The sequence below is a fragment of the Sorex araneus genome, chromosome 2 (assembly GCF_027595985.1).
Source record: "Sorex araneus isolate mSorAra2 chromosome 2, mSorAra2.pri, whole genome shotgun sequence".
Classification (NCBI taxonomy): domain Eukaryota; kingdom Metazoa; phylum Chordata; class Mammalia; order Eulipotyphla; family Soricidae; genus Sorex; species Sorex araneus.
The window spans coordinates 180479914-180501684 of NC_073303.1; the positions used below are offsets into that span (position 1 = coordinate 180479914).

The window sequence follows — 21771 nt, forward strand, 5'->3', positions numbered from 1 at the left end:
CCACCTGGCAGCACTGTGGGGTTACTCCCTGGCTGAATGCTAAAAGGTCACACTTCTGGCAACACCGGGGGACCAGGATCTAGCCCTGGGCTCACACATGCAAAGCACTAGAATATCCTGTGCACTGTCCCCTGCTCTCAACGCAGAACTTTTAAGTAACCTCAGCTCACAAAACTGAAAGATTAAAATAAAATTCAAACTCTGCTTTTTGCACATAAATCTTGATATTTCCCTCGTACTGTCTACTTAACATGGTCTAAATTTAAATAATGCCCAGTACATGAAGTACATGATTCTATATTCTCCATGTAAGTATTAAAAAATATCCAAAGCCCTCAAGTTATATCTGATACTTTGCCACATTCTAGGGTTTACTATTTTTTAAAAAGTTTGTTTTGGTTTTCAGGTCACACCCATTAGTGTTTTTCGACTACCCCTGGCTCAGTGCCCAAGGGTCATTCCCAATAATGCAGGGGACCAGGGATCCTGGGGACTGAATCCAGGACTTCTGTATGCTAAGCATAAACTACAGCCCTCGGTGCTATATCTCCAATCCCTCTATTTAAGCTAACCACACGGACAACAAAAATATAAACAAAATAAAAGTTGGGAGAAAAAAATATATATACATATACTAGTCTCACAGATTTACAAACTGTTTTATACTATTAAATTGGTAAATTAGGTTTAAATTGAAGATGATGAGACCAAATGAGCCAGATGTTTTGAATCATGAAGAAACATGTCTATAAATAAAAGTAATTGTTATAAATATATTATAGATGATAACATAATCAAATTGCATGGATGCAAGCATGAATGATGTAAAATGATGAGAGAGCAAGATACTAAAATTACAAATTAAAAAGTACGGTGCCAAGGACTGAATATCACTACTCTTCACTTTACTCTTCTCATGAATTGTACTTGAGTTTGTTTAGTATCAGTTTACACAAATTTCCTCAGAGAATTATTTCCTCATCATTATATAAAGTAGCTTATTTCCTCTTAATTTATGTTTCCATGAAATGTTGTTTACAACTACTGAGGAATTCTGTAGTTTGTTTGTTTTTTTTGTCCTGTTTCATTAGTTACAATGAGACATTACTGGTGCCCGCTCAAGCAAATCGATGAGCAACGGGATGACAGTGACAATGAAAGTTTCATTAGTAAGGTGCCTAGTTCTGAAAATTAAGTGCCTCATTCTGAAAATAACCCTTCCTTTCTGAGCTAGATGCCTACACAAACCACATACTTACTGATGACATATTCAATGCTTTCCTCTCTCTAATACTAAGGAGATGCCAATTATTCCCTATTCACTCAACTGATCTATCAAGATTCCATCATAAGCTTTAATTAACCTTGTGTTTGTTTTGTTTGGGGGCCACACCCCGCAGTGCTCAAGGCTCAGTCCTGGCTCTCTGCTCAGGGACCACACTCCTGGCAGGCTCAGGGGATTGAATTCCATCAGCAAGCAGTATGCAAGGCAAACACCCTACTTGCTGTACTATTGCTCTGGCCCATAAATTTATTTTTAGTTTTTAAATTTTGGGCTCATGCACAGTGGTGCTGAGGGCTTACACATGGCTCAATGCTCAGGAATCAGTCATGGCAATGCTTGGAGGGCCAGATGTGGTGCCAGGGATCAAAGCTGGGCTGGCAACATACAAGGCATAGAGACAGATAGACACAAAATGAAATAGAATAGAAGGCACAGAATAAACTCTCACCTTCCTGGCCATTCATTTTTGCCAAAGTGTCATGACAGTTCACTGGGGGAAAATTCATTTTAAATCAATGGTGCTGAAAGAGCTAGACAATCAATTGCAAAAGACAAGTAAAGTGCAGGCTTTATCTCACAACATACAAAAAATGACTTAAAACACACATTTCCTCAAATTGTATGGACTTCAAATGGCAAAGTTTCTAGGAAACATGCACTGTAGCACTGTTGTCCCATTGTTCATCGATTTGCTCGAGCGGGCACCAGTAAGGTCTCCATTGTGAGACTTGCTGTTACTGCTTCTGGCATATCGGATATGCCACGGGTAGCTTGCCAGGCTCTGCCCTGAGGGCGGGATACTCTTGGTAGCTTGCTGGGCTCTCCGGGAGGGATGGAGGAATCAAACCCGGGTCGGCTGTGTGCAAGATAAATGCCCTATCCACTGTACGATCTACTATCGCTCCAGCCCTCTAGGAAACACAGCAAAAAAAAAAAAAATATTTTGACCTTTACTTAAAGATTTTTTTTTTTAAATACAGTAAGTTTAACCTATTGAAAAGCAGGAAGATCACGCTTTACCAAATCTTATAAAAGACACAATTAGAGGGACTGGAGAGTCAGGACACTAGGGAAAGCACTTGCCTTGCATGCAGTAAATCTCCAGCACCCCATTGGCCAGAAATGATCCCTAAAGCAGAGCCAGGAATAAGTCCTGAGCACAGCTGGCATGCCACAAAACAGCTTTGGTTTTACTAAAAAATAGTAATGAAATAAAAGACAATTAGAAAAGGGCAAAACTATTTGAAAATCATTCATTTTCAAAATTAAGTGCCCAGAAAATTGTCTTAGAATTTGAGAATAAGGTGCAGGCACCCTAGTATGGTCAAGCACCTGCCTTGCAGAAAGCTGTAACATATCAATATCCAGTACTACAATGCCAGGAGTGATCTCTGCGCAGAGACAGGTCTTGAACACAGCTGTGTGTGGCCCCCAAACCAAAAAACAAAACAAAGGAAGAAAGCAACATTTCACTGACGATACATAGTGTTCGGTAGACAAAAAAAGTTCATCATCATTAGCTATTAGAGAAATGTAAATACAATTTTAATGAAACTTCACAATACATCCGCAAGAATAGCTTTCATAAGTAATAAATTTGAACTCATATATTGCTAACAAGAATGTATAAGAGGGATAATCACTCTGTAAAAGTTTGGCAGTTTCTTTTTTCTTTCTTTTTTTTTTTTTTTTTTTGCTTTTTGGGTCACACCCAGCGATGCTCAGGGGTTACGGGTTACTCCTGGCTCTGCACTCAGGAATTACTCCTGGCGGTGCTTGGGGGGACCATATGGGATGCCGGGGATCGAACCCGGGTCGGCCGCATGCAAGGCAAACGCCCTACCCACTGTGCTATCGCTCCGGCCCCAAAGTTTGGCAGTTTCTTAAAAAGCTAACATTAAATAAAATTAAAGTGTGTTCAAATATTTTTAAAAACTAAAGATCTATGTTTACATGCTAAACAAAGGATCAAGCAAATTCACTTCAGGATGATCTGATAATGATAAAGATAAATACATCCACAAAACTTGTAGCAGATCACAGCAGTGTCAATCAAAATCTCCAAATGGTAAACAGCACAGATACTCATCAACTAGTAAAAGAATAAGCATAAAGAGGTAACCAAAAAGAGGAAAAATTTATGCAATAAACACGAAACTTAGAAAAGGTATTTAAAAAGGAAACTAGATATTTTTCAATATTTCAATTTGTATGATCATATATGAAATGTCTAGAACAGCAAAAATTTTAAGGAAGGAAAACAGATCGTTTCCTGGTATAAAAGAGAGGAGCAGAGAGTGACCACAGCTTGCATAAAGGAACATACTGGTGTGATGAAAATGTTCTGAAGTTGACCTCTGGAAGGCCATAAAGCTAGCTTGCCTCGCTAGCCCAGTCAGTATGGGAGTATGTAGCCAAACACGATTCTCTATCATATATGGTCTTCTGGGCACCACTATGGTCCCCAAGTCACACCAAGAGATATCCCTAAGCACAAAGCCAGAGTAAGCCTTGAGCACAAGCCAATGAGTCTCAAAGGGAAAAAAGAATTCAATAAACAAAAAAGCTGAACTCTAGTGATAGTTGCACACAATACAAAACACTTAGTGAATAGGTAAATTTGTATGGTAAGTAATTTGTACCTCGGTTAAATGATATTTTTCAGAAAAAATCTTATTCTAAATAAAAGGTCAGTTTAAAACTGACTCCTAAAAAACTTATTTGATGGAAATTGTCAGTTTTTTATTCCCTAAAGTAATAATTATAAGATTAGCATAGCATAAAATAAGATGCTAAGTAAAAGTAGACTTAAAATTACTATCACTTCTCTAATAACTACTGGAGGAAGAATAAAATGACAAAACAACTAAGAAATATACCTTGGCAGTTCCTTAAAAAATTTAAAACAAAATTTTAAATGTCCCAGCAGTATGACCCAGAAAATCTTACTATGTGCAAAGAATCAGGGAAATAAAAATTTATGTCACATGAAAATCCATATATTCAAACTTCAACAATACTATTTCTAACGGTTCCAAACTGGAAAGAAGCTAAGTGTTTATGAACTGATGAGCAAATAAAAAATGTGATACATCAAATATATTATTTCAGCCATAATGCTAAAGTACTACAATATAGATCAGTGTCTCCCAAAGTCGGGGAGTCCCAGTGTAGGGGATACTGAAATTATAGAGTTTGGTAACAGCCTCCTTTGCATTGGTGAATATTGTCTGTTTATTTACTTAGAGAAGGTGGACTTCCGTATGATGCTGATTAGGTTTTTATTTTCTGAAAAGGAGGCAGGGACAGTATGGCAAGCAAGTTTGGGAATCTCTGATATAAACAAATCTTGGAAACTGATTACATTGAGTGAAAATCCCAGTCACAAAAGACCCAGGTGTTGTGTGATTCCACTTATATAAAATGGCCAGATAGGCAAATTCAAAAACAGTAAATTAGTAGTTATTTAAGGCAGGGTACAAGGGAAGATGAGAATGAGGAATGGCTGCTAAAATCTACGGGGCTTCTTTCCATGGTCAGGATTTTTTTTTTTTAATAATAGTCTAGTTTAGATACTTGTGTATCTAAACTTCTTGTGTATCTATATTAAAATTTTAAAATGTGTGAATGTTATGGTGACTACTATATCTCAATAAAGTTATAAAAATGATTTCTCCTAATACTCACTGAAATATCAAAAGTAACTTCAAGGTAAAAACAAACGTACTAATGCATATTTACTTTTGAACCTGTCTCACATTAATCTGAACAGGTGTGTATTCAATTTACTGTGGCTAAGCATACTCATTTTTTAAAAATGAACTTTTTATAAACAGGTAATAAACAAAAAATAACACCTTTAAAAATATGTCACTCAAAGTGTACCTTAAGAATTAACATAATTTGTATATATTATACAGCTTATACAAGACACTAAATGCAAATTGAAAGAGTAGGATGACATGCCATGTTCATAACCGACTCAATATCATAAAATACGAATAAAAAATGACAATTCACCCAAACTCAACCCATTATCTAATGCCAGTTGAAATGCAAAATCTTTTATAAGTTGATTCTAAAACTTACAAGGAGCAGCAAAGCACAAGAAAAGACAACCATACAGCAGAAAGATTATATGGTAGGGAACTTATTCTACCTTTACAAGGCTCTATTTATTCTAAAAGCTCTACTTGCTACCAATTATGCTAGTGAATAAAGAGACAAATTGATTGCTGGGGAGGAAAATCCTTCACAGATCTGAGAAAAGGCGCATCAAAGATTATTTAAAAATGAGAAGGAGATAGGAGATAGAGAAGAAGGAGAGGGGGAGGAGGAGGGATGAAGAGAAGGAAAGGAGAGAGAGAGGGAAAGAGGGAAAGACGGAGAGAGAGAGGAGAGAGAGAGAGAGAGAGAGAGAGAGAGAGAGATCGATCATGGGGCTGGAGAGATAGTACAGCACTATTTACAATAGCCAAGATCTGGAAAAAAAGGCCCAGTGCCCAACAGTGTATGAGTGGATAAAGATGTGGATACGCATACACATAGGATACTCAGTTATAAGAAAAGATTCCTGAGAGCAGAGCCACGAGTGAGCCTGAGTACTACTGAGTAAGGCCCCAAACCAAAATAAATAAAAATTACATTTCTGTAAGCCAATGCTACCAAAACTAGACATATTTATTAAAATAATATTTTAAAATAAAATTTCCATTCACCAGTAAATGCAACAAAAATAACAAAATGAAACAACTGAACCAGACAGATAGTCCAAGTGGAAGAGTACAGGTCTAGCACGAGATGAGGAAGGGTCCTCAGTTAAAACCCCAACACTGAAGTGCCCTTATATCTTCAGAACTGTCGCTGTGGTTTTGGTGGTGTGAGCACCAAATGAACTTTCCAAAAACACCTTTGGGCTGATATCCCCGAGAGTGGGCCTGTACCCTCTGAGCACTAATGGACTCATGTAAAAAAAACAGTAAGGAAAAATAAAACTGATGCTTGACTGAAGACCACAAAGCATAGCGCCAAAAAATATCTCAGCATCCATAATATGTACTATATATTTTAACTTAAAATAGTAAATGGTAAAAAGTGATACCTTTCCTAAGAGGTGTCTGAACTTATTTTTTTTATTTTTTATTTTTTAATTTTTTTTGCTTTTTGGGTCACATCCGGCAATGCACAAGGGTCACTCCTGGCTCATGCACTCAGGAATTACTCCTGGTGGTGCTCAGGGGACCATATGGGATGCTGAGATTCGAACCCGGGTCAGCTGCGTGCAAGGTAAACGCCCTACCCGCTGTGCTATCACTCCAGCCCGGGTGTCTGAACTTAAACCAAGTGAGATGGGTATCCATGGTGGAGCTGAGATGTGGGAGTCAGAATCCAGGCTCTGGAAGGGTGGTTTGTGATGAACAGGAAACAAATCTGTACAGAGTGAATCCAACACTGGATGGCCAGTAACTACACAGGGGAATAGGTTATTCATTTAAAAGAAGAAGCAGCAGCAGCAGCATGCTGTGCAATACAATGCAAGTCGAAAGTAGTAGCTTCAACATTAAAGATTTTCACAGCTCAGAGAAAATTTGTACGGTAGAGATGAATGCAATGAAAACGACAAACTACACATACAAGGAGCCTAATGAAATAAACGTTTAGGTCAACGGAATGCAAGTTTCTCACTATTACAAAAAGAGGTTCAAAATAGGAGAAACATTTGATATAATGCTATAAAGTGAGGATGAAACTAGAGGCAGCTGTACGGTTGATTAACGACATGTCAAAAGGACACAGAGGTCAAGTTGAAAGGAATTCAACAGGCTAAATTGGGGCAAGACGAACTTCAAAAGTAATGACAGTAAATGGATTATAACACACAGTAAAATAGAGAATCAAGAGCTCATTCAGATACAAATTCATTAGTCAAAGAAAATTTGATCAGGAAGAGGTTATTTATATAGTTTCAAAAAACCTCTTTCAAAACATGTAACTACTCATTATGAGGGGGGATTAAGTAATTTCACAGTAAAGAAGCATGAGAGACACAGCTTTCATCAAGCAATGCAGGTAGACATCAACAGTAATGGGTCAAAATGATAATATTTGCCATCAGATAAAGTGCAAAGAAAAACTATTATAATCACAATAATCCCACCAACTAATTCATAAACGATAACAAACCATAAGAAAAAAAAAGCAGAAAAATTTAAAGAAAGAACATTTTATAAAATAATTCACCTGTAGTCTTTAAAATGTCAAGGCCTGACTTCTTTTTTTTTTTTTTTTGGTGGAAGGGGTCACACCTGGCGATGCACAGGGATGACTCCTGGCTCATGCACTCAGGAATTACTCCTGGAGGTGCTCAGGGGACCATATGGGATGCTGGGATCAAACTCAGGTCAGCTTCGCGCAGCCCCTCAAGGCCTTACTAGGCCTTACTTTTTTTTTTCTTTTATTTTATTGAATCACCATGAGATAGTTAAAAGCTTTCAAGTTTGGGTTACAATCACACAATGATCAAACACCCATCCCTCCACCAGTGCACATTCCCCACCACCAATATCCTCAGTATACCCTCCCCCTCTCACTTCCTACTCCTGCCCTCATCTCCCATAAACCCCAAAAGGAGAGAGAGAGTCACTGTTCCTGTCATGCCACTGCTCATTGATTTGCTTGAGCAAGCACCAGTAAGGTCTCCATTGTGAGACTTGTTACTGTTTCGGGCATATCGAATACGCCACAGGTAGCTTGCCAGGCTCTGCCGTGTGGGCGAGATACTCTCCGTAGCATGCTGGGCTCTCCGAGAGGGGCAGAGGGATTGAACCCAAGTTGGCTGTGTGCAAGGCAAAGGCCCTACCTGCTGTGCTATGGATCCAGTCCAGAGAGAGTGTGGGGAACATTGTCTGCCAAGACAAACACCTAAGAATTACTTCACATTGAAGGAAACTACAGAGACAGAACAGGAAAATGCAAAAGTTGGATTGGAAATTGCATTCTTTTGCTATAGAGGTTACTGCTGGGAAAAATATTACTAGAGAGACTTGTAAAAAGTGACTAAGAATTAGGTGTCAGTAATGCATCAATGCTAATTTCCTTACTGAGGGTTCTTTTGTGGTTTACAGGACAAAGTTCTTATTTAAAGAAAATACTTTAGGAGTGATGGGGCATCAGAACGAATCTTCAGTGGGAAAATCATTCTCTTTATTGTACTTACAGCTTTTCTGTTTCTTGCTAAGCTAATGCAAAAATATTTTAAAAGCACTCAGTGCACAGTTTTAAGTGTATAATGGACAAAAGACATAAATGTTCATTTTGTGAAAGAAAAACAACAGTGAGTAATAACATGAAAATATATTCAACCTCATTAATGATTACTAAGGGAAAAAGCATTATTAAGATCTCAATAATATATTTTAAAATATGTATTTCCAGGGCTGGAGTGATAGCACAGTGGGTAGGGCGTTTGCCTTGCTGGGAGTCGACCCGGGTTCGACTCCCAGCATCCCATATGTTCCCCCAGCACCGCCAGGAGTAATTCCTGAGTGCATAGCCAGGAGTACCCCTGTGCAATGCTGGGTGTGACCCAAAAAGCAATATATATATATATATATATATATATGTGTGTGTGTGTGTGTGTGTGTGTGTATTTCCATTAAGTTGGGAAAAATTAGGAGGGCAGCTATTTTCAAGTTTTTTGAGTGATTTGGTTCAATGGGCACTTCTGTTATATTACTAATGAAACAAGGACTGATTCAATAACATTGTAAAAATTTTTGCATTATCTCAGCTAACAAAATATTCTATATTTATGCTCTCAGGTAAATATATGCATAGATATTATATTATCATACATGTATAGCAGAAAAATTATAAAAGAATACTGGTATCACAGATAAAACTTTATAGCTCTGTCACATCTGTAGACTCATCTCCCCCTCCCCACAAAAAGTAACAAGCAAACAAAAACATCCAACAACCCAAATGTCCATTAAAAAAAATAAATTCATACAATAGAATATTATTCAGTAGTAAAAATAATGAATTATACTATACATCAACGATAAAAATAAAAAACAATAATGAATGGGAAAATCTATTTGTGAATGTTCTTTAGGATCAGTGCATTTTGTTGCACAGGAAACAGACACAGCTAAATTTATACCGTGAGTCTCTATTGTGAATTTATCTTTGTGTGCATATTGTTACCAAGGTTTGGGACTTCAAAAATACAACACTGATTCAAAGAATAAGAATTAAGATGTAATTTTTGAAATTAGAACAATGTAAGCATTAAATGTGGAGTGAGTGAATAAATACTTCTTTTGAATACTCTATGTTAAAATTACTTCCAGTGTTTTCCTGCCATCATTCAGTGAAACAAACTACCCCTCTCCAAATCACTTTCTCCATTTTGTTTTATTTTTTTTTCAATCTATATTCTTTTAAAAGCCATATCCTATAATGAATGGTCAATGTCATCCTTTTAAAAAACATATATCGATCTGTCTTTATTTCTTAAAGACACATCTAGTTGTTTCTTTGACAACTTCATCTGACATCTATAAATTGCTTATTTGACATTCCAAATTTAACATGTCAATAACTGAGTCCCTGTCCTTTTTAATCTCAGATAATATCAACTCCATTCTTCTCATCGTTCAGGTCAAAAACCTGGCTGCCATCCTAGATGGCTCTTGCTCTCAAAGCCCACATCCAAGTTGTCAGCAAATCCTGTAGGCTTCACCTTGGAAACAATCACACTAACTACTTGCTTCTCACTTTCTATAATTCAAGTCACTCTGTCTCCGCTGGATTCTTATAATATCCTCTTCCACGTTTCTGTTTTTAATACAACCACCAAAGCAGTTCTGTGAAAATGTTATATGAGGATATTCTTCTGCTCAAAGCTGTCCCTTGGCTTTGCCCTCTGACCTCACTTCCTGTGACTCATTCTTATTCACCCCCGTCTAGACAGCATGCCTTTGACTAGAATATTTTTCTCCTTGGACAGCTGCACAACAGCAACTCAGCCTTTACACATGTTATCAATCTGAAGGTGAGGTCGTCATCACACTTTCCCATCACAGGATCTTCCACGCTCCCTTCTCGGCTCCAATTATGAGAGTGAAAAATATTATAGAAAGATCCCATTCACAAGTTTCTCATGATCCTTTATAAAAATGGCTAAACAAAAGCCATTAAAACTCATTTGTTGATAAAATTTCATGATTTGTGATGAATTAACTGAGGATGGTAGGGTGTATGGGTCTTCTTAAGGTTCCTGAGGCTCACGTGATACCTCAAACCTAATCCTTGCTGACTCCTGCTCTACCCTGCTTCTTGAGTCACTGGACACATAACTAGCAAATAAAGCAGCAGGTAAAGCAGATACACGAATAAAGACTGTACTAGATGTAGTTAAGTCGTGGAAAAAAGAGTGAGAAACAATAGCTATCTTGATCTGCTTTGATTATTATAACAGAATGGCTCAGGCTGCATGGTTGGTAAGTGAAAATGCATCTCTCACAGTTTGGAAGACTGGGAAGTCAAAAACCAAGTTGTAGGCAGATATATTGTCTGGTGAGATACAGGCTTTTTAGTTCTTTTCACTATGCTTTACATTTTTGGGAGGGGGGTGTAAGGGGAAGCTTCTCAACCTTTTTTTTTTTTTAAAAAAAAGACAAGGGTATTTATCCCATTTATTTATTAGTGCTCTACATTTATAACCTAATTACCTCCCAAAGGCCTCCCGCTCCCTGCTAATACCTTTATATCAGAAGTAGAACTTGAATAGATGCATTGTAGGAGAACACAAACATTTAGGAGACAATAGTAGATGCAATGCAAAATCTTGTTTTGATAAAGGGTACAGTCTGGACTACCAAATAGTTGTACTATTTTAGTATTTTCTCCTGATGTAAGTTAACTAGATATCTAGTCCCAAAGTTCCCACATTAACCATTAGGTTTTAAAAATTTCAAAATGTATTTCCCACAAGCATTCAAGGTCATGGCCTAAAGGGTTATCTATGGGATAGCATAAGTAAATAAAAATGTTTTATTTATTTAAATACTAGGCTCACCAGGACTGCAGTAATATTTACTATGGTTTCATTTAATTCTCAAAACAATGTTCTAACAATATCCTCCTTTTACAGATGAAAATGCTGATGTCTAATTAAAGTGGTTAACCCAACGTCACTGAGTAGCAAAATTCAGACTAGGACTTGTTTGCACCTACTATACAACACAGTATATGTCAGTCATTACACAAGTCAACTCATTTGCCTGCAAACACTGCTTTGAATGAAATGTGGACATCACTATCAGTGATCAAACTAAGATTCAGAATGGCAAACTGACTAGTCAAAAGTCATGAAGGAAGGAAGTAGTAGTCCGGATTTCAAATTCATGTCAGTGATGCTTATATAACGTATCCCACTAATAATCAAAATATGCCTCTGCAGGATACCTTGGTCAACTGACCTCCGGTTCATTTCATGAGGAACAAAAATTCTGGTTTAAAATTGACTGACAGATGTTTGAGCCTAGAACTATGTTTAAAACATAATTACCAGTCTTGCAACCTCTTTTGGACTCTTTAAAATTAAAAACACGTCTCTAGGAGCTAGAGATATAGCATAACAGTTAGGGTGCAACAGACAAGGTTTTGATTCCCTGCATCTCGTATGGTCCCCCACACAATGGTAGGAGAAATCTCTGAGCATATAGTCAATGTTAGGCCCTGAGCACTGCAGGAATGACCCCTACCCAAAACAAACAAGACTGCAGAAGATCTCTAGTATTAATTGGGTTTCTTCTGATTTCTATTATCAAGTCAGCCAAATACAATGCTTTTGTTACCACCATGACATAAACACTCTAAATTTTCCTTACTCAGCCAGTTAAACCATTTTGTAACAAAATCTCTATGACTTTTTTAAGTATCAAAAAGCTGAGGAAATGTTGGTACTTTAAAATATATCTTGACCCAGTAAGAACTGGCACTTGGCCTTTTATACTTTCTCACAGTCAGCAAAACTACAAACCTACAAAAATTCAAATGGTAGTTAAGGGCATGCATTTTGAAATAGCTGTATATGTACTGAGTCATTTCACAAACTTATATGTAATAACCGAAAAGTTTTCTTTAACCTGGATATTTGGGTAGAAATCACCTCTAAAACTTTTCAGTGGCAGAAAAAAGCAAACCCATGTGGGAGGTTGGCTTTGTAATTGTTGTGGCACCACTTCTTGTAGTGCTTCAGTCTTGCTCACTGGGGATCTCAACCAAGGTCTGAGATACTCATGGCATTAATTACTCCACCACTTGAGCACACCCCTCGCCCAGAAAGTGGGACTTACTAAGTATTTCTCTGAAAACTGTTCCCTAAGGCATAAACAAGTTATCACCAACTTCTATGCAATGTTTCGTTATAGCTCAAATGCATTCATAAGATAAATGCGCTTGGGCTATAAAAACCCTAGTTTACCTAAATTTTTGGAAAAGTCAAATAAAGGCCAGTTCAAAATCATCCATAAAGCAAAATGCATATCTATAAATGGAGGAGCAGAATTAGAACTGGATCAGTTGAGGGCACATGTCAGCTGACTCAAACTTGAGTTTAAAAGAAAGCAAAAGAGTCTGTGAAACTCTTAGAGCAAGATATAACCAAAGGAAAAATACAAATGTGTGGAAGAAACATTAATTAAAGAGTGAAAATGTAGCACTATAGCACTGTCATCCCATTGTCCGTGGATTTGCTCAAGCGGGCACCAGTAACGTCTCCATTGTGAGACTCACTGTTACTGTTTTTTGGCATATCGAATATGCCACGGGTAGCTTGCCAGGTTCTTCCATGCAGGCAGGATACTCTTGGTAGCGTGCCCGGCTCTCCAAGAGGGGCGGAGGAATCGAACCCAGGTCTGCCGGTGTGCAAGCCAAATGCCCTACCCTCTGTGCTATCGCGCCAGTCCTATTTCACAAAATTTTTGTATAAAAGAAAAAAAAAATGACAAATCTCATTTTAAATTAAAATAGCCAAGATGAACAAAATGAAAAGGGATTATACTACTGGAATGTTTCACAAAGCATGCGATATCACACCCTCTTCAGGAAGCGCTGAAACAACAAGGGTGGGAGGTGACAAGGGAGAGCTGGTCCCCTCACCCCATCAAAAAAATTATGAGGGCAGTAGGTCAGATAAGTTTGGGAAGCATCTTACCATTGTAACAGACACAAATGGCTAAGAATACAGTATTCTGTGCTCACCAGACTAGGTTTATATTGTGACTTTTCAACAAATAATACAAGGATATGATTGATCGTGATAGAAACTCAACAAACTACTTTAAAAAATTAAAATGGTACCCATTTTTATGTTCTAATATTACTGTGAAAACGGTAAATCAAAATGAACTCAGTATTAATGCAAACTTTAAGCACCAATTTTTAATTCATTTATTTAGATGAAATAAAAATATACATTTTAGTCATGCTAATGAAATTCACTGTCAGATGATATACTTAGGCCATAATAAACACTTATATTTCAAAATGTTTGCAACACAAAATAAAAGGGAGAAAGTTTCAACCATCATTAAAAAAAGAATATTTTCTAAACTCTGCCTTTGGTACTAAAATAATAGCTGTGTATATATTGATCACCTAGATATATCTGAGTGGTCTATGAAGTTAAACTTCCCAGACTTATTTGTCAAAAGAATTTATTTAAATTGCACATCACTGTTCTGTTACAAGAAAAGAAGATTCAGAAAATACAAGCACTGCCTCCACAATAAGTGCATAGTCTCTGTTACCATTTTGTCAGCACCATCTGTCACCATCATCTCCAACAAAATCATGAGATCTGCAATATATATCATATATACGTACACCTATATGTGCATATCATATCCCTCTAAATTATGTATTGTTTAAATACACAGGATCTGAGGCCAAAGAAATAGTACAGTGGGAAGAGGCAGCCCCGCACAGAGCCAACCAGGGTTCTAGCCCCAAAAGAAGTGATTGCTAAGTGCAGAGCCAGGAGTAAGCCCTGAGCACCACTGGGTATGGCTCCCAAAGCAAAACAAAAAGTGAGACAGATCTTTAAGGTCTATTTTAAGTTCCTATGATTTTATTTTATATTTCAAATCTAATAGGGATCGTGCAATATTTGATCATGCAGCATTTGTTCTCTGTCTAATTTATGTCACAAACCGTAATGAAAAATGAGTCCATGTTTAACAAAAATGACAGGAATTCTTTAAAACTCAATATACCTTCACAAATAAGTATCATTTTATTTGTGTGAAAAAATAATACAGTTTGAAGTATCATAAATATCATATAATATTCATTTCAGAGAAGCAGATTTTAAACCTAATATTAATGAGTATGTGGACTGATTCTGTTTCTTGGCAATTAGAAAGTGTGCATGAACTAATATAGGAAAGCACTTCAAAATCCTAATTTCACTTTCTTTGGAAATGTAGAAATAGGATCCCTAGATCATATGGTGGTTTTATATTTATTTTTTATGAGAAACATCCATACTGTTTCCATAGTGTCCACTCAAATTGATGTCCAGCGTTATTCAAATTTCCTCAGGTAGATCAGTTATGAAGACAACAGAAATATTTCTTAAGGGAGCATTCATTTCAAAAGAGATGATTCGTAAATCTTTAAAAAAAAAAACACTAAAATAGTTTTTCTTTGCTGTGCTGGGATCAAACTTAGGGCTTCACATCCACGAGACAAGTGCTCTCCCACTAAACAATATTCCTAACAATAAAATATCATGGCATCTGCATTTTATAATTTACTTTTTGGTTTCATTTTATAATTTTATGATTTATTTTGTAATTTATTTTTACTTTTACAGCAACTGATAAAAAATGCTTCTACCGAGAGAAATTATCTTTTTAACAGACAGTAAGATGTAGCACTAGAACTATCAAAAATTGTAGCTTTTTTTCAAGGGAAGTGGTACTGGGCAGAGAGATTATACAAGGATTAGGGCACTTGCCTTGCATGTGGCTAACCCTGGCTCAATCCCTGGCTCTATACTGGTACCCTAAACACCACTAGGAGTAAGCCGAGAGCAAAACCAGGTGTGGCCACCCCACAAACAAGTAAATCAAAAATGTGTTCATATAGAGGGTTATAAAATAACCACTTCAAATCTAAAGCACAAAAAGAAGTACTTCTCATAACAACATCTATTACACAAAAGGCTTTACTCTCATGACCAAGATCCAAGTATTCCAAGTTCTAAAAATCAAGTGTCAAGAAAACCAATTTGTTAGTAAAATCTGACAGCATATATAGTTCATGATTTATCCCACTTAGTAAACATATACATGAAGAATATTTAAATATCCTGTCACTGTCATCCTGTTGCTCACTGATTTGCTCGAGCAGACACTAGTAATGTCTCCATTGTGAGACTTGTTGTTACTGTGTTTGGCATATCGAATATGCGCCACAGGTAGCTTGCCAGGCTCTCGAGGGGGACGGAGGAATCGAACCTGGGTCGGCTGCATGCAAGGCAAACGCCCCACCCACTGTGCTATCGCTCCAGCCCCTTAAATATCCTAATTAATGAAAAGTCATAGGTTTAGTATATGCATTTATTCATACATTTTCTTAGCTAACCTTTTTTTATTTCAGAAGGTAGTAAAATATCATGACAACTGATCATGTTAAAATTAAATGAGCCATGTTTCCTTTATAAAGAGGAAAAAGGAAATCAACAAAAAGTAAAAATATCTGATGTAGCACTACCCTGTATATAAATATATATGATAGAAGATGTGGATCTATGGCTACGAACTTTTTTTTTACTATTTAAAGTGTGTATTTTTCAGACAACATGTCACCTAAACACTGGTTAAGCAGGTATTCAACTAAAGAAAATGCTACTGATTCCAACACAGAAGAAAAACTAGCCTGCTTGAGACCTCCTACAGAGTGGAATATTAGCATCTGACATGCCATCTTTCCTTTTCATTTTTTTTTCCTTGGACTGCAAACCAGTGCTCAAGAGGTCTGGGGGCCACTCCAGGCAACAGCTGCCAACTAGGCCAGTCAGACGGTTCAGGGATTTTCAAAGTTATCTCTTTATAACGAATAGATGAAAAAAAAATTGAATGTCTCTATCTTCAAATATGTAATTGTAATGATATATGCCTATTAGCAATTTAAAAATAACTTTAAAAAACTTTTGAAAAAAGGGAGTTAATCTTTAAATAGTAAAAACAAATGATAAAGAAAAAATCCTACTTAGTTCAGGTAAAGAAAATCTTTAAGAAATGAATATTCCCTTGATGGAGTAGTATCTCAGGTACTTAAAAAAAGCCTCTGCTGTTTAAAAAAATTCTAGTTTGCTAGTCATGTCATTTTTTTCTCTAATAAAGTAAACATAGCAACATAGCTTTAATATTTGAGGATTCACTTACAAGTTCTTTTACAGTCCTAAAGTGGCCTCCCCCTCAGCCCTGTCCAAAGGAAAGAGAAATGCTACTAATAATCAATGATCTAGAACATCAAGTTTCTATTTCAACATTTCAATGTAACACAATACAGAAATATAAGACTATATTAATCTACTCCTAAAAATTTATACTGGGCAAGTTATTTTTAAAGAAAACTTTAAGAAGATATTTTTTATGATATTTTATGTCTACCCAGCTATATATTTATAAAGAAGTTGGCACATTCAATAAATACTATTTTATGCAAGTGCATTTATGTATTGTTTCCTTCATTTATTTCAAATCCAAGCAGGACAGCAGTACAATACTCTAAAAAGAAAACACAAGACTTGGAGGAGTGAGAAAGAAAGGAAAATAGAAAGTAAACCTTAGACAATGGCTGGCTATGACTGTGCTTACTGCCCACTCTAAATGTGAGTCAAATCAGCTGATGTATTACTTGGAGTTACAGAAGACAAAAACTCAAAGCAGGTAAGTTTTTCTACTGAAGATATTAATATCCTTCTGTCCTCATAATACATCACATGTCCTGAGTCCCAGGGTCCACAAGAAGATGAATTATTATCTGAAACCAATCTAACCAACTGCATGTGAGAATGCAAAGAGGGAATTTAGAAGATTGACATTTAGAGGCAATGAGGTGACCTTGTTAAATATGTTTATGGATCCTGATGAAAGACTGACAGTAACTGGTCCCAATAACCTAAAGGTAGAGTTGCCAAAGGCAGGAAGGGCTTTAAGACTACTTGATTGCTCAATACGTACTTTGCACTGTCTTAGATAAACAGGAACCTTTAATAAATATCTTGATACAGTAACCGAATATAATATTAGTACCTTAGATTCAAATGAGACAGCCTTTAGAATACGTCCATCCTGAAAGTAGCTCTAGTAGGCAAGAGTGGTTCCATTTAAACCAGATTTCTGATTTATACAAACACAAAATTTATCAACGCTACAATATATTCTTTGTCCGTCTCTTTTTTGTTTTGTTTTGGGGTCACATAGGGCTGCGATCAGGTCTTACTCTTGGCTCTGTGCTCAGGGACTGGTGCCGGGGAATCAAGCAGAGTCAGCTGCATACAAACAAGGACTGAGTTCCACTGCAAGCACTAGACCCTAAGTGCCCTCACCTTTCTCACAAAGGTAAGACAACTATTCATAAACAATGTCTATCAATATCTGAAACATAGAAAAAAATGATTGTGGCATAATATTTCTCTCTCCTTTAACTGGAAAGACATAACTAAGTTTCAGCTTTTATTTTTTGTCAAAAGGCAAATGAGACAAAATACAATACCTTCTGGATAAGTTTCTCCCAAATGTTTAAATAACAGGTTCTGAGTAGAGCTCTGAAATAGCTCACAATCCAAACACTTCCTGAAAAGTAACAGAAATAAGTGTTACTTCAAGTATGCCTTATCTAAAATAACTTCAATAGCGTGTTATACAATGAACTCAACTACAGACTAAATAAAACATGTCAAAACCCAACCAAATAAATGCACTATAAAACAGGAATTATTCCCAATGACTTCAGCTTTTTCCTTGGGTGTTTTTAAACTACATGCAAAATTCTGCACCTTAAAACCTTTATCAAACTATACTGCCAATCTGTCTTTATACAACATAAAAATTATATCTAATCCATAAGGATGTGAGACTTGAATATCAATGATAAAGAAAAAAATTCTATTCAAGGCTTCTAAGACAAAAAAAAATTAGAATTTGTTGGTAACTGGAACAGCTGTAAAACATGTTATTTTTGTTCAAAACTACTAAGAAAAACAGCCAAAACTAAGAATTAAAACCATATTGATGTAGAATGACAACATCACAGGGGAAAGCTTATACATTCAGGTATAGAAAAAAGTTGGTGGAAAGGCTTTGGCTCACAAGAGACATAACCTATATTTTAATATAAAGAAAGCATAATTTCTGAACTAAGAGTTAGGCTGGAAAACTTAATTGATCAATAACCTGATGAATATTAATGTTATCATAATTGGTGATAATAGTATGAAGCAAAGTGATTACACTACAACAGCATTCCATTTAAGTCAGCCACTGTACTTTGTACTGGTTTAAAGAATTCTCAATTCCTATCCCACAGGCTATGATTAGTTCTTAAGAATTTATAACTTTGCCAAAAAATGGATCCATTAAATCTGAATTTAGTTATTTGGGTTTTGAAGGCCACACCCTGCACTACTCTGGCTTTAGTTCTGGCTCTGCACTTTGGCATTACTCCTGCCAGGGACTGGGGGACTTGGGATGCCAGAAATGAAACCCAGGTTGTACCCATGCAAGGCAAGTGTCCTTGCTGCTATGCTATTCCGTCAGCTCTCATCAATTTGCTTGAACCTCCCCAAGTAAAGTGGAGATTTTTCATTATCACCTCATTTTACCAGTGCCTCTGGATCCCCGAATATCAAAGTACAAGATGCTCAATTTCTTTGAAATGATGCCTTCTCTGTATACCTAGTGAAGTAGGCTTTTCGATAATTATGCGTTTTGGTCACATAACTGTCTTGCTCACTGTTATAATCCCTGCAACTGAGAGCAATGAAAAATCTCCCAATACTTAAGAGAACAGTACCAGGCACAAAACTGATGGTCAGTAAATGCATGACAAGTGAGCAACCGAGTCTGAGACTTTTATCATAACATGGTATAACATAGCATGCTCTAGTAACTACAATTTTTAAAAGGCAGATGTCTGAGCTAACTACAATGAGGAATCCTTTCCAGTCCTTACTTCACACACAAACACATTCGGGTCTTCATCAGCTGGACTCTTCCTTCCAGCGCCTAGAGAATGCTCTTCCCCAACCCTACAGACTATCAGTCCACCTGGACAGCGCGTCTCCTTTCATCACTGGTCACCTGGGATTAGTCTTGCCTGAAATCCTCCACCCAGTGGCTTGGGAGCTGGACATTAATTGCAAATATTTTAATCACATATACCAGAAGTTCTGGTCTACTTTCCATCAGCAAGAGGAATCAGCTACTAGTGTAGGTCAAAGATACCTAAGATCAGAATGTTTCCCCAATATGAAAAACAGATGAACACATTGTTTTACACTGGAATAATAAATATTACACAGATTTAAAAAAAAAATCAAATGGACTGAAGAGATAATACCAGGCCTAATGCTCTGCCTTAGTATTGCAGGCCCCTTGAATCCTCAGCACCAGGAGCACTACATATGGTTCTCAGAGCACTGCCAGTCGCCTGAGTGAACACGGAGCCAGGAGTAAGCCCTGGGCACAGCACGGTGTGGCCCCCAAATAAAAGCACATTTTAAAAACCCTGAAAAGATCTAGTAATTAAAAATAAAAGTGTAATCATCGCCTATATGACCCAACTTTTTCAGCAGCTAAATAAAAACATTACCAAATCATCATAAAAATTTAACCTTATTTTGACCTTTCTCAAAATGCAAACAAATCTCTCTATCCAATAAGGTTCCATCTGAACTGTGTAAGATGATAAGCAATACCTTAATTGCAATCATTTACATGACTTTGAAACTATTCTGGGCTGAAGTTACTGAATGAAGGTCACAGAATAAAAAAAAATAAGTAAAAATGTAAGCAATTTATGGAAGAAGAATGATCCACTTAGAGATGGTGTGGTAGCACAGTCTCCTTCCGTCACTGAAGATAGGCCAAATGTTCCTTCACTAATGAAACCAACAGAGGCAGGTATCTCTAACCTATGTGAAATACAGAACACTATACATATACTTGGCTTTATAAATACACATACTCTTAATATACTAAGAACATATATATAAACAACTTCATATTTTTTTGCTTTCTCATTAAAATTAATGTGCCTGAGGAGACAACAATTCTAAGCCCCCAAACAATACAAATAAATACATAAATGAGGCATCCTCTTTATTGTAACATAAAAATTTCTAAACTAAAATTCAGTCTAAAAAGTTGTCAATGGAGAGTATCATGCTAAGTGAAATGAGTCAAAGAGGGACAGACATAGAATGACCGCACTCATTTATGGGATATAAAGTAACATAACAGGAGACTAACACCTAAGGCCAGTAGAGATACAGGTCAGGAGGATGGCTCCATGGCTTGGAAGCCCGTCTCATATGCTCGAGGAAAAGACAGCTGGGCTAGAGAAGGGACCACTAAGTAAATGATGGTTGGAGGGCTTGCTCAGGACAGTAGATGCGAGCTGAAAGTAAACAATGGACCAAACATGATGGCCGCTTAGTACGTGTATTGCAAACCATAACACCCAAAAGGAGAGAGGGAGTAAGAGGGAATGTACCTGCCACAGAAGCAAGGGGTGGGAAAGGGTTGGGGTAGCGAGAGGGACACTGGAAAGAAACTTTGGTGGTGGCGAATGGGCACTGGTGGAGGGATGTGTACTTGAACACTGTATAAACTGAAATGCAATCACTAAAGTTTTTAAGTCTGTAACTGCATCTCATGGTGATTCATGAAAATGAAATTAAAAATAGAATAAAATAGTGATTATAAAAAGTTGTCAAAATTTTTCAGATCAGTATTAAAAACACAGCATCCTAAACAAGTGTTTCTGCCTTGATTTTTTTATAACATGAAGGTATGCTTAACTAAACTGCTTATAGAAGCAGACTTTACCTTAAAGCTACATTAGTAAGGGTAAGTAAATATAACAGGTAGACAGAAACTTACTGCTATGGATTACAGGAGACAATGTGAATTTTTCAAGACTTCAGAATATATCGAAAACAAATAGTTTAACAAATTTTCACTTTAACAGAATTTTAATACAAGTGGACATTAGTGGTAGTGGGGCATAAATTTACTGGAGAAAACAGGAGAACAGAATATAGAACCTAGGATACCTTAAAAAATATTTATCAACTCAAGAGTGTCAAGTATTTGTTACAGGATTAATGTAACACCACCAGGAGATTCATTTAAGAAGTTCTGTCCATTAAACTAGATAAAGCTCTCTTATTTAATTTA

General features: G+C 36.7%; 1 protein-coding gene across 4 annotated transcripts in view; it reads right to left on the bottom strand.

Annotated features, from left to right (window-relative positions):
- Positions 1 to 21771, bottom strand: part of NRIP1 (nuclear receptor interacting protein 1) — an 89524-nt gene that overhangs the window by 49560 nt on the left and 18193 nt on the right. For all 4 annotated transcript variants that reach the window (XM_055126719.1, XM_055126720.1, XM_055126722.1 and 1 more), the window contains exon 2: positions 18086 to 18165. The gene's annotated coding sequence lies outside the window, so the exon portion shown is untranslated. The remainder of the gene's footprint in view (positions 1 to 18085; positions 18166 to 21771) is intronic.